Below are 13451 nucleotides of genomic sequence, written 5' to 3' on the forward strand. Positions count from 1 at the left end.
TACATTTCTCTAACACAGAATTCAACAAACAGCATAAACTTTGTTCCGAATTGATCACAATCTGTTCTTTTAAAGTCTCTAGTGAAAAGAGTCAAATGCAGAAGTTTGTCGTGCACACCTCTTTTAATTCCATATACTCCTTCTTTAACGTAATTTTTCACTTAATGCGTGCGCCGTGGACTACGTGATCCGCCCCTTGTTCACGTTAACTGAAAACTTTGTTTTAGAAGTTTTGCCTAAAACAAAGTATGGTTTGGTTGAAATGTTAATGTAATAGAGCAAATGTTAGAGACTTGAAAACAGATGGTAATAGCAATGTTTTTTATTTTGTAGTGGACCCCTGACGAAGGAGTTTGAATAATCCGAAATGCATTGGGCAATATAAGATCTTACAACCAAGGATGTTTAATGTTGTTATAACGTGCACGGAAAAAGGCCTGGAGCATATCCGTCTTATGAGAAGTTATTTACACAGGAGCATATTACGTGTGAAAAGAATTTGGAAAAATAAAACTTAATGAAGAATAATTTGTGAGTTCAAGTTGCAATTACTGAACAAGGTGAAAAGTTACCTAATACGTCTGACGCTGTGCGCCTGGATTGGAGTGGAGTTCCACTCCATCATCAATTGTTCTAGTGAAAAGAGAACATTAACCACTACATTAGCATAGCAGTTGACACCAGAACTATTTTCAAATTGAAAACCAACATCTTCAACAGAAATCATTTTATTTCTTCTTACAATTTTCGGTTCATCGACTTTTGGTCTTTTTGCTACAACCTCCCTACTATTACTGATATTTCTTTGTTTCCGGCCTACCACACGTTTCTCAAACAAAGGATATTGAGGCAAATGTGGCGCATACTCTCTTCTTAACCTATTGTATTCCTTAATGCAATCTAGATCCGCACAAATGTTTGTGACATCACAGTCAATCAAGTACAATCCCGATAAAGTTCTGACTCGTGACAATGCTACATAAGCCATACCCTCTTTGAACACAGAACTGCCAATATTCACTAAAGCAGTGTCTACACTTAAACCTTGCGATTTATGAATTGTCACCGCATATGCCAAGCAAACAGGAAACTGCTTACGGTGAACATATAAGTCTTTTACAAGCAAAAACCTAGCTGTGCAACGACCAATTAGCTGTACTTCCTCAATACCATCAAATTTAATTTTTAAAAATTCAATTCCATCTCTACTTCTGTATTTCCCAAAATCAACAACATTACCCATTGATCCATTTACCAAACCTCTTTCAACATGTAAATTCCTTCTCAAAATGATACGGCAATTTAAGCACACATTCAGAGTCTTTTCAAAACCCGCAGTTTTAAATAAAGTCTTCTCTAATGAATCCAATTTAGATTTCAAATTCTCAGACAAAATAATTGTTCCTCCCAAATGCTCTATTCTGTCAATAGCTTCCAGTTTCACAATCTCTTGGTTTTCTAAATTCAACATTTTGTTGTTGAAGATGGAACATTCTGCAAGAGTTGGCATCAAACATATTCCAGATTTTTTCTCAGTAATTTTCTGAAAAATATCCTCTGGCAGAATGTCTTCTTCTGGATACAAATTTGACAGTAATCGTGCATGTAAAGCTTCTTTCCCACGCTCAGTCACTTTCCCGATTCTATTATCTTGTAGAATATTCTTGTAATCTTCGTCCTTCGCCTGACGCATATTTTCACTAGGCATGGGCGGATTTTGCGGATTCGCAATCCGCGAATTTGCGGATTTGCGGATTTGCGGATTGCGAAAATCCGCAAAATCCACGAATCCTCGCGGATTTTGCGGATTTTGTTTTTTGGGGTGTTCGCACGGGTTTCTGCAAGTTCGCGAGGGTTTTGTGCAATTTCGCAAATTGCGAACTTACTTGTCCGGTCGCCAGTTTTGCGAACTTGTTGTTTCTACGTGCCCAGCCTGTTTGCAAGCCTTTCTTCATCACTGCCACCCTCTGTCACCACTGGCACTCTCTTTGTTCACCCATGCCACCCTCGGGCTCACCCATGTCACCCTCTGTATCATCACAGCACCCTCTGGTTCACCAGTGTACATTATTGGGGCAAACAAAGCACTGCCATCCTCTGTCAACACTGGCACTCTGGTTTACCCATGCCACCCTCGGTGTCATCACAGCACCCTCTGGTTGACCAGTGAGTGTACATTATTGTGGCAAAGCAAAGCACACCTACTAAGTGCCTTAAGTTTTGCATAATTAAATTACAACAACACCTGCCCTGCCCCAACTGACATTAATGAAGGCTGGCACCTGCTTGTCTGCTCCCTTTCCTTTCCTTTTCCTGTTTGTTGCAATGTAATTTTTTTTTAACAGGAACCTAACCGAATTCTGGATGGCCCCTTCAGGAAGCACTACAGGGAATGGTTACAAATGATGAGGTTGAACTTTTGCACCTGCTCATAGCTTTTCCTTTTGCAAAACTCGTTTTTCGGTAATTTCGCACTATTCGCGAGGCGCGGCGTCGTGCGAAATCGATCGTGTAAGCCGCGAACTCGTGCGAGTTACCCCAAGGTTTCTGGGCGCCGCCATTTTGTTTGCGTGACGTTTTTCCGTTTCCGCCCGCTATGTGTAGTCTCGCGCGATGAGCGCCTTGCGAATACAAGTTCGCACGAGTTCGCGAGAGAAATCGCGTGAGAACCTACTTACGCTCACGTGATCGGCCGCCATCTTGTTTTTCATTCATTCCTATGTGTCTGGGCATGGTGTTTCTATCCTCTGTATATCTCTGCCATTCTTTGCTTATTTTATTTTGTTTTTGATCAATTAAACTTTTTTTCTATCCCTCTTGTTTTTTAGGTTTATATTTTTGTGTTTTAGGCTACTTTTGTTTACTTTTCAAGTACGTTTTAAACTTTTATTTCCTTCTTCTCTACTCCTATTCTTTTTCATTTTATCTCCTTACCTGCCCAGAACATGGTGAAGACAGCTGTCAAGCTGCCCAAGCCGGGCACCGCAGCCCGTGCCCGGCTCCCGTGTGGCCGCTTGAGGGCGGAAATGGTGGTGCCCAGGGAGATCTTCAGCCCTGAGGAGGTGGGCTCACTCGTTTATTTTGTGCAGCGCTGTCTCCCGAGGACCATCGCAGCAGGCGGCAGGATTGCTGCCGGTTATACCAACAGCCAGGAGCGTCGGAAGCGGTGGGGGCAGGTGTGCCGGGCCCTTTTTAAGATCACGGGGGTCCAGCGCACCTATAATCAGGTGACCCACCGCTGGACCGATATTCTGGAGCGGGAGCACGACCTGCTCGATCTGCTGGGAGTGGAGGTCCCCGGGCTTGGTGAGTAGTAGTAGCAATTTTTTCATCACTCACTACTCTGTTTTTTCTCCTGCTCTGTGTGTTAATATTGCAAATGTTTGCTTTAACTTTTTTACAAAGAACAATAATGCTGCTGATTACATTGATAGGAGAGCTAAATTAATATTTCAAAATCTTCTGTGCATTTCAGGTGCACTGCTCTCTTTCTCTGTGGCGGTGCCACTGCTTATTTGTTTTCTATTTTGTGTTCATTTAATTGGGCTGAGTAATGTATGAGTGTACTTTACAGAACTGCGTAATGCTAGACACAAAGGGGCAGATTTACAAGCCCCTTGCGCCACGTTTACGCTGCCTTACCTGACGCACAGCGACGTAAACGTGGCGCATCCCAGCGAGTCATGTACAACGTGATGCTTCTAAGGAGATGCGCCACGTTAAGACCTGGGCCTGCGCCACAATGGGTGCGTTGCCACGCAGGGGGAGGGGGGGGGTGGCGGTCAGGCAGATGTGCGCCTCGCAAAAGTGCCTGCGTGAAATCTACAAGATTTAACGCAGGCACTTCCGCGACGCTGCTACGTCAATTCTTTATGCCTGCTTGCTTGAAGCAGGCGTAAGGACTGATGCGGTATGTTGAGTATTGGGCATCCCTGAGCATTGCTATAGTTGCATCGCGCCTGCGACGCGACTCTAGAGATGCGCCCCTCTTTCGTCACGAGATGCATCACGCATCTGCCTACCCCTGCGCCAGGGTTTGCCGCATTGTAATTGCGGCGCATCTGCCGTGACGCAAGGTTAGTTTTGAGTTACGCATTTTGTTCTGGTGCACCTCTGGAGGTGTGCAGCCCAGAACTCGTAAGTATGCCCCTAAGTGCATTACCTGTGCATCCCTGCAAAGTGTGAGGCACGCCAGCACCACCCATGGTGCGCCGTATTTTCAATGCGGCACGCCATGGTGCCAAAACGTCACCGAAGCGTTACGCTTCGGTGCCGTAAAGGCGGCTCATTGATGGAGTTGCGTTGCAACGATGCCGCAGCTCCAGCAATGCTGCGTCAAGCCGTAAGCCTGCTTCATGCAGGCGCAGGGTTTCAGTGACGCATCATTGTCCTAAATGACTGAGTAGAGGCTCAGGTGCAGTCCTTCCTTTGTAGCCCTCTTTTTGGCTAAAATAGTTGGTTCTTGTTCTTTCTAAATGTTTGATTTGGTTGACAAGGACATCGACAAGCAGCAATCATCATTTTTTTCTGTTCTTTCTTTCATGTTGTACGTCAGGTCCGCCCAGGGGCAAGCGGACAGAAACAGCGGATGCAGTGGCTCCAAAGGAGGAGGATGATGCAGGCCAGGGCGGCGAGTGCTCCTTTGCTGGCCCCAGTAAGTTTTCATTTAAATATAGAGGACCTATTGTTGTCCAAGCGTTCCTAATTTAAATTTTCGAAACAGTGTTTAGATAGGAGCTAAATCAATAATACTACTGTTGCAGGGACAATTCTCCACAAACCTTACTATGGACACCAAAGACCAGAGTAATAATATTTCAGAGTGGCGTGTTTGGCACACTGTATACTATAGTATAAACTCGGTAGTGTCAGCGGCACAGACTCCTCCTTGCAAAAATTACAAAACCTTTCTCTCGGTCACTCTAGCTTGGAGGACCAAAAACCACAGAGTCTATTCAAGTTTAAAAGCTTTATTAAAAAAAGTAAAAGTAAACACATATATTAAAATAAAGTTAGCTGGAAAAGGAAAAGTGCTTGGTGCTGAGTTGATGAGTAATGGAACACATGTCTTGTGGTCGAGCCGAGCTTTCACCTGGTTTAGTTGGTTGCTCTTGTCCGTAGAAGTCCAGCGTCTGTCTGTTCAGAGAAAAACGATGTGTGTTAAAATTAAGCAAGCATTCATCAATTGTGACAAAAAAGTGCAGCAAGACAACAGCCTTCCCTGGAAGGAGGGACATTTTTACTTTAGACTAGAGTAGACAGTCAATTATTTTTTCTGTTTTCAAACTTCTTCATTCCTAGACCAAATACTAGTGAGTGGTGTAATCTAACAGTCTTAAATATATTTTTTAGGTGGAACAGCTGGTGGCGGGGCCAGCTCGGACGTGATCGTCATCGACTCGGAGTCTGAGGGCGACTCTGGGGAGGATGCGGCGCAAGTGGACAATCAGACTGTGAGGAAGCAGGCAGCGGTGGTGTGGAGTACAGGTAAGCTGGATCATGGTACTATCTGACTCTTAGATAGCATATGATGTGTATCCAGTGCTGGACCAGTGACAAATTACAATATGGTAATTACAGCAGGCTGGGACCGACAGACAGATAGAGGCAGAGAGAGAGGAAGACAGAAGGAGAGAGAGAGGGAGGGAGCCAGAGGGAGGGTGAGGGAGGGAGACAGAGAGAGAGACAGCGAGGTAGAGGGAGACAGAGGGAGACAGAGAGAGAGATAGAGACATATCGCCTGGGCCTGGTGCAGATGATACGGTTGCTGGTGTGGTTAACGGCTCAGAGGAAAAGTCACTCACTTCTGCCAGATCTCTTTCATATGAAAGAGCACCAAACCAAGGATACAAGTGAGTTGTGGGAAGGGAAATGGTGATTCAAGCGCCCCCCCCTTGCCCCTCCATGCGGACGCCCATGATACTGGCCTCAATAGTTTTGTACTGCGCTGGCTAGTTGCTAGTTGTACTGTGACACAACTTCCTGCTGAATCATTTTGTGTTCATCATATTTTTAAAGAGCATTCGTTACAGATTATGTTTTTCTTTCTTCTTATAGTTGGTAATACCAAAACATGGAAACCGAGCAGGAGTATGCGGGCTGTACTTGCCCGGCAACGGAGGCTGGATGCCACTGTTGCGCAATATCGCCGGCTGGTGGAAACGGAGGGGGACGACACGCACTCCAGTGTAACATCTTCTGCCTCCTCCTCCGTGACCCCACCTTCTGCCGGTAAGCGCAGTGCTCCAGCCAACCGGAGCCGTGCTGGAAGACGCCACCGCCGAGCAGCAAAGGCTGCACCTCCTCACAGTACTGTAAAGGCTCGCTTGCGCCTTGCACTCCGCAGAGTGTCCAACCTAGAGGCGGAGGTCCAGAGATGGAAGGAGTATCAGACTCTGGTGGAGGGCCTCCGTTTAGATCAACACATCATCCAGGAGAAGTTTGATGCCCTGGAGGCCAAATTCAACAACCTGCATCCGTAGAGTGTCCCTTGCCCCTTTTTTAGAGACTTTTGGGGGGTGGGAATTGGGAGTTGGGGTTTTTGGGGACTTTTGATGGACTATTTATTTGTTGGGGTTAGGGAGGGTCTTGCGGGAGTTTATTTTGTTAGGGATATAAAAATATACTTTTTCAAACTTTATCTGAGCATAGCTGTTTTTTACTACTTTTGAGCCTGGTGGGTGGTGGTTTTGCAGTAAGTTTGTTTTACGGAACACTGTCATCGTGTTGATTCACCTGTAGTTGGCCAAATGTTTTCCAAAGTTAAATGCCTGTCACAGAGTTTCCATAATCAAGAGTCCTAGGAGTTTACTAGTAGTACCACTGTCACTCTCTCGCCTCTCCTCCTAATACTCCATTATACTACCTCCCATCCAAACGCTTATCTTACCTGTAATTTGTGTTTGTTGAAGGGTTGTCTCCACCTGGAATTCACAGTGTCCTAAAGCGTTCCGCAGCTGGGCCCCAACTGGAGTTTCCCGGCGTGGATTTTCTGCAAAGCAAAAGCAACCTGTAGTTGGCCAAATGTTTTCCAAAGTTAAATGCCTGTCACAGAGTTTCCATAATCAAGAGTCCTAGGAGTTTACTAGTAGTACCACTGTCACTCTCTCGCCTCTCCTCCTAATACTCCATTATACTACCTCCCATCCAAACGCTTATCTTACCTGTAATTTGTGTTTGTTGAAGGGTTGTCTCCACCTGGAATTCACAGTGTCCTAAAGCGTTCCGCAGCTGGGCCCCAACTGGAGTTTCCCGGCGTGGATTTTCTGCAAAGCAAAAGCAACCTGTAGTTGGCCAAATGTTTTCCAAAGTTAAATGCCTGTCACAGAGTTTCCATAATCAAGAGTCCTAGGAGTTTACTAGTAGTACCACTGTCACTCTCTCGCCTCTCCTCCTAATACTCCATTATACTACCTCCCATCCAAACGCTTATCTTACCTGTAATTTGTGTTTTTTGAAGGGTTGTCTCCACCTGGAATTCACAGTGTCCTAAAGCGTTCCGCAGCTGGGCCCCAACTGGAGTTTCCCGGCGTGGATTTTCTGCAAAGCAAAAGCAACCTGTAGTTGGCCAAATGTTTTCCAAAGTTAAATGCCTGTCACAGAGTTTCCATAATCAAGAGTCCTAGGAGTTTACTAGTAGTACCACTGTCACTCTCTCGCCTCTCCTTCTAATACTCCATTATACTACCTCCCATCCAAACGCTTATCTTACCTGTAATTTGTGTTTGTTGAAGGGTTGTCTCCACCTGGAATTCACAGTGTCCTAAAGCGTTCTGCAGCAACTCGTCAACGTAAGTTTCTTCATTGTGCGGAATCCAGGCATCAGCATTACGGGAAATGGATAGAATGAGTCTGGAGGAGGAGGATAGACGACCAGGACTGAGTTCTTGGCAACTAACTTGTGAACCTGATGAATGCTGCGGCAAGACAGTTCTGCTGATGGGCTTGTTCTTTGATTGGGTGATTACAGTTTTGTTGTGAATGGGATCAAGCACTTGGTAAACAAAGAAAGACAGACACACAGGAATAAAAGTGAATAAGGAGTCGAACTAAAAATAAAGTTAATGAATCATTGACTCATTTTCAGAACTCGGTGTCAGGGAAAATGAACTCGTCCTCATACTCTGCAAATTCAGTCGGTAGTACTTGTGGTAACTGAGGAGAACTTTCCTCAGGTAGGTCGGTGTCCTCTTCTTCCTGCGTGCATTCTCGTACTTTGTAATCTGGTGGTATGAAGTGCTGGTTCATCTTTATCATGGTGAGCCGCTCCACATTTGCGGGCAAGAGGCGGGACCTTTTGGAAGTCACAATGCCACCAGCAGAACTAAAAACACGTTCTGAAGACACGCTTGCGAGTGGGCAAGACAAGTAATTGATAGCCAGGTTGGTGAGCTCTCGCCATATGTTTCTTTTCCAATGCCAATACGCCAATGGGTCCTCAGTAATATTGACCGCTGTTGAGTCATCCAGGTAGGCCTGCACCATTGAAACAATGTTCTCCCGCATTCCTGTACTTTGCACTTCTGTGTCCTTTCTGGGACAAGCAAACCCTAGCTGACTTAGCCAATCCTCTTCAGACATATCGCCTGTGCCTGGTGCAGATGATACGGTTGCTGGTGTGGTTAACGGCTCAGAGGAAAAGACACTCACTTCTGCCATAGGCACAGAAGTGCTTTTATCCGACGCCTGTTGGCCTGCTGATTCACTAGTACTGTCTTCTCCTACAGTTTCCTTCCTCTCTCTTTCAAAACAAATGGCTGACCGAGCTAGCCAACCTTTGTACTCTGTAACATCTGAAGTTTCAAAAGGAATTAATATTTTTCCTAACAATGGCTTTCTGTAACGTGGATCCAGAATAGTAGCACAAATGTAGTGCTGTTGTTTCTTGATATTTACAAGCCGTTTATTGCTAACTAGGCGTTGTAATAATCTCTGCGCCAACTCATATGCTTCATTCTTTCCCGCATCCTTTAATTCTGAAGACACCACCTTGACTTGGTGCTCGAGCTTCAGCAACAATGGGATAGCTTTGCTCAAAGAACAGTCCTCCCTGCTGACTTCACGCGTGAAGACCTCAAAAGGACGAAGCATGTCTGTCAGGCTTTTAACTAGCTGCCATTGCTCCACCGCTAGCATCATTTCTGTCGGATCACCACCCAGGTTGTAGAAATACTCATTGACTACTGGAAACAGCTCATGCAGACGCTCAAGCATGTAGAAGGTTGAGTTCCAACGTGTTGCCACCTCCTGGATAAGTGCTTTCACTGGCATTCTACGTACATTTTGCTGGCGCCTCAGCTCCTTCCGGGCCTTAAAAGAATGGTTGAAATGTGTGCATATTCTTCTGCAGATGGTCAGTATTTTGTCGACTGCAGGTTCTTTTTTCAAGAACTTTTGCACGACAAGGTTCATACAGTGCGCCAAACACGGCACTCTGAAATAGTCACCGTCCGCCATGGCCTTAACTACATTGCTGCCATTATCAGTAGAAACATAACCAACCTTGCAATTTCTTTTGGGCAGCCATTGCAAGACCTTTTTGTTAAAGTCTTGCAAAATGTTGTCTGCAGTATGAGTTTTCTCCATGCCAAACATGGCTAATGTTGCATGTTTACGAGCACCCTTAAAAATGTCGACCAAGTCACCACCTGCATTTATCCGTTTAGCAACCCCTGAAAAAGAGACCCAGTGTGCAGTGATGCACATGTAATCAAGGGCTTGGCAACTGGTCCACATGTCTGTTGTCAGGTGTATAGTGTGAACAGCACTCTTCTGCAAAGCTGCCCCAACCAACTCAAGCACCTCTTTATGTAGTGCTGGAACAGCAACCCTGGCAAAATAGAACCGGCTAGGAACCTTCCATTTAGGGGCCAGTGTTGCCACGAGTTCAAGAAAACCCACACCTTCGACAAACTAAAAAGGGAGAAGGTCCACCGCTAGCATTTTAGCCAGCTTAGTGTTATACAGGCGCACAATTGGGTGGTTGCGTGGAAATGGCGCATCTGAGGAGAACATGTCTGTAATGCTGCGCTGGACAAGTTTAATGGATGATGCTGATGCCTTCTTCGACCCACTTCTGCTCAGTGTTGACATTTTCCGCATTGGTGTGTCTCCCAGACTCTCAGTGTGCCTCCTATGTGTTCCGGAGGGTGTGGTGCTGCCAGGGGTACTGGGTGCGCCCGAATAAATGTCTGACGCTTCTTCTACCTCCCCGTCATCTTCAGATGAAACACCTAGTACGGGTTTATTTTGGCCACTTGCCCTTTGGGATTCCTTTGCCTTGATGTTTGCTAGGTGCGCAAACCATTCTACAGAGTGCCTTCTTTCAAGATGACCTAGCTGGCCTCCGGTACCATAGTTGGTACCAATCTTACCGCGGCTAACTGTAGTCGTACAAATGGAACAAACGGCTAGGTTATCATGCTTTGCATGGACACTAAAATAGTTCCAAACTGGGGACTGGAAACTTCTGGTTTTGCCGCACGAGGTGATGATACTGCCAATGCCAGATGAAGCAGTGGTGGATGAGCCTTGCAGACCTCTACTGGGTGGTGCAATTATTGCAGCAACCCTACTTGAGGGAGTCGAGCTGGATGGAGTTCCCCTCTGGGGAGAAAATATGGGAGCTGTAGGTTTTGGTGAACTTGTACTACATGACTGCGTTGGTGGTGCTACCAGTGCCACATCGCCAGGGTCACGCTCAGCATGACGTCGGGATAGGGTATAAATGTCTGTCTGCTGCATGGCCGGTGTGGCTGGAATGACATGTGTGATGACTAGGTCATTGCTGTCATCCTGTTCATCAACATCAGAATGCACCACTTCATCAAGTCCGACGTTCGGATCCATAAGTATGAGCTTTCCGGGGCCCTTCCTTTTAACATTTGATACCTTTCTCAGCTCATGGTGTGCCTCCCTCTCAGACATCGGAGATAGTTGCCAATCTGGATCCAGATCATCTGATGGAGCGGGGCTTGAAGAGGAACTTCTACACACCCTCCTTGATCTTTTCCTTGCTGGGGAGCTGGGGGAAAATGAATCATCAGGAGGAGTGGCTTCGTCTTCCTGACTTGATACCCCGGGTCCAAAGTCAATTTCCTCCTGTGCCCCGACTTCGGGAAGAACAACCATTGTGGCCACTTGCACCGCTCCATGCGCCGCTACATTGCCCTCTTCACTGACCTCTACTTGCAACTCTTCATGGACCTCGCCTTCTCGGCCTTCTCCTTCTCGGCCTTCTCCTTCTCGGCCTTCTCCTTCTCGGCCTTCTCCTTCTTGGCCTTCCCCTTCTCGGCCTTCCCCTTCTCGGCCTTCCCCTTCTCGGCCAGCTCCTTCTCGACCAGCTCCTTCTCGGACAGCTCCTTGCGCATGTACTTGTGCTTGTACTGTTAGCTCATGCAGTTGTTGTTGCGGCTTTGGTTGTTGAATAGTACTTGAGCCAACATCACTGGTCGTTGGTGATTGAACCAATAAACAGGCTACCTGTGCAGCACTCATGGTGGACTTTGGTTTTTTTTTCCACATAAATTTAGTGGTCGAGGCACCAGACTCCTTGGTAAGTGGTGCCACTTGCTTCTTCTTCTCCTTAGTAGAGACATCTTTCTTGCAAGAGGAGCTACGGGCACCTCTTTTCGGACCCAATTCTGATTCTTCTTCAGATGTCGGAACAGCAGGCCACAGCAGGACTTCTTCCTGGCACTGATGCTCAACGATGATGCAGAGTTCTTGGCTTTGTGCACCTAAAAGCAAACGAAGACAGAGGAACATCAGTTAAATATATGTTGCATATGTGGCGCTTCATTTAATAGTTTGCAAGTAGGCATTTATGAATACACACGTGCACACCACAATATGGAAATATCAAAAATAAGAATTGTTACATTTTTGGGAAACAGGAATTCAACATTGATCCAAGAGAGCCCACAGAGAGGCATGTAGTTAGTTTCATGTACCACTGACTCAACCTGGGCACAAGGGGTGAAAGCAAGGAAAAATGGGTGCAGGCCTATGGCACAAAGCTCACTGCCTGCCTTCAAAATGTCCGCTTGACCCCCATCCACATGGCCAGGAGGACCATACCTCAAAATGGCCCCACCCAACATAGCCAGCCCCCAACCCCTACTCCAAAAAGTCAAAAAAGACAACACAAATCACCACATTCCAATGCCATCCATCAAGTTTCAGAAGGTTTATGCTGCCTGCTGGTGGTTTTCTGGTGCAGAATTGCACTTTTTGCAATTTAGCGAGTGCGAGATTGTTGCTTCACGACGCGAACGCGGCAAAACACCCGCAAAATCACCAAAACAACCGCAAAAGTCGGAAAACACACACAAAAATCACCACAAAGAAAATCAACTGATCAACTTACTGGTGAAATCAAATTTCGAATACACACGTGCACACCACAATATGGAAATATCAAAAATAAGAATTGCTACATTTTTGGGAAACAGGAATTCAACATTGATCCAAGAGAGCCCACAGAGAGGCATGTAGTTAGTTTCATGTACCACTGACTCAACCTGGGCACAAGGGGTGAAAGCAAGGAAAAATGGGTGCAGGCCTATGGCACAAAGCTCACTGCCTGCCTTCAAAATGTCCACTTGACCCCCATCCACATGGCCAGGAGGACCATGCCTCAAAATAGCCCCACCCAACATAGCCAGCCCCCAACCCCTACTCCAAAAAGTCAAAAAAGACAACACAAATCACCACATTCCAATGCCATCCATCAAGTTTCAGAAGGTTTATGCTGCCTGCTGGTGGTTTTCTGGTGCAGAATTGCACTTTTTGCAATTTAGCGAGTGCGAGATTGTTGCTTCACGACGCGAACGCGGCAAAACACCCGCAAAATCACCAAAACAACCGCAAAAGTCGGAAAACACACACAAAAATCACCACAAAGAAAATCAACTTATCAACTTACTGGTGAAATCAAATTTCGAATACACACGTGCACACCACAATATGGAAATATCAAAAATAAGAATTGCTACATTTTTGGGAAACAGGAATTCAACATTGATCCAAGAGAGCCCACAGAGAGGCATGTAGTTAGTTTCATGTACCACTGACTCAACCTGGGCACAAGGGGTGAAAGCAAGGAAAAATGGGTGCAGGCCTATGGCACAAAGCTCACTGCCTGCCTTCAAAATGTCCGCTTGACCCCCATCCACATGGCCAGGAGGACCATGCCTCAAAATGGCCCCACCCAACATAGCCAGCCCCCAACCCCTACTCCAAAAAGTCAAAAAAGACAACACAAATCACCACATTCCAATGCCATCCATCAAGTTTCAGAAGGTTTATGCTGCCTGCTGGTGGTTTTCTGGTGCAGAATTGCACTTTTTGCAATTTAGCGAGTGCGAGATTGTTGCTTCACGACGCGAACGCGGCAAAACACCCGCAAAATCACCAAAACAACCGCAAAAGTCGGAAAACACACACAAAAA

The 13451-nt window shown here is 46.1% G+C and overlaps 2 long non-coding RNA genes across 2 annotated transcripts; one reads left to right on the forward strand and one right to left on the reverse strand.

Annotated features, from left to right (window-relative positions):
* The first annotated feature begins 4571 nt into the window (after positions 1 to 4571).
* LOC147667194 (uncharacterized) lies at positions 4572 to 6119 on the forward strand. Its single transcript, XR_015304485.1, has 3 exons — positions 4572 to 4654; positions 5353 to 5487; positions 6058 to 6119. It is a non-coding gene; the product is annotated as an uncharacterized LOC147667194 (long non-coding RNA).
* On the reverse strand, positions 4955 to 6992 carry LOC147667195 (uncharacterized). Its single transcript, XR_015304486.1, has 2 exons — positions 6890 to 6992; positions 4955 to 5136 (listed from the first exon to the last, which is right to left on the reverse strand). It is a non-coding gene; the product is annotated as an uncharacterized LOC147667195 (long non-coding RNA).
* Between the last annotated feature and the right edge of the window lie 6459 nt (positions 6993 to 13451).

This window comes from Lissotriton vulgaris, unplaced genomic scaffold (genome assembly GCF_964263255.1).
Source record: "Lissotriton vulgaris unplaced genomic scaffold, aLisVul1.2 SCAFFOLD_609, whole genome shotgun sequence".
Taxonomy (NCBI): Eukaryota; Metazoa; Chordata; class Amphibia; order Caudata; family Salamandridae; genus Lissotriton; species Lissotriton vulgaris.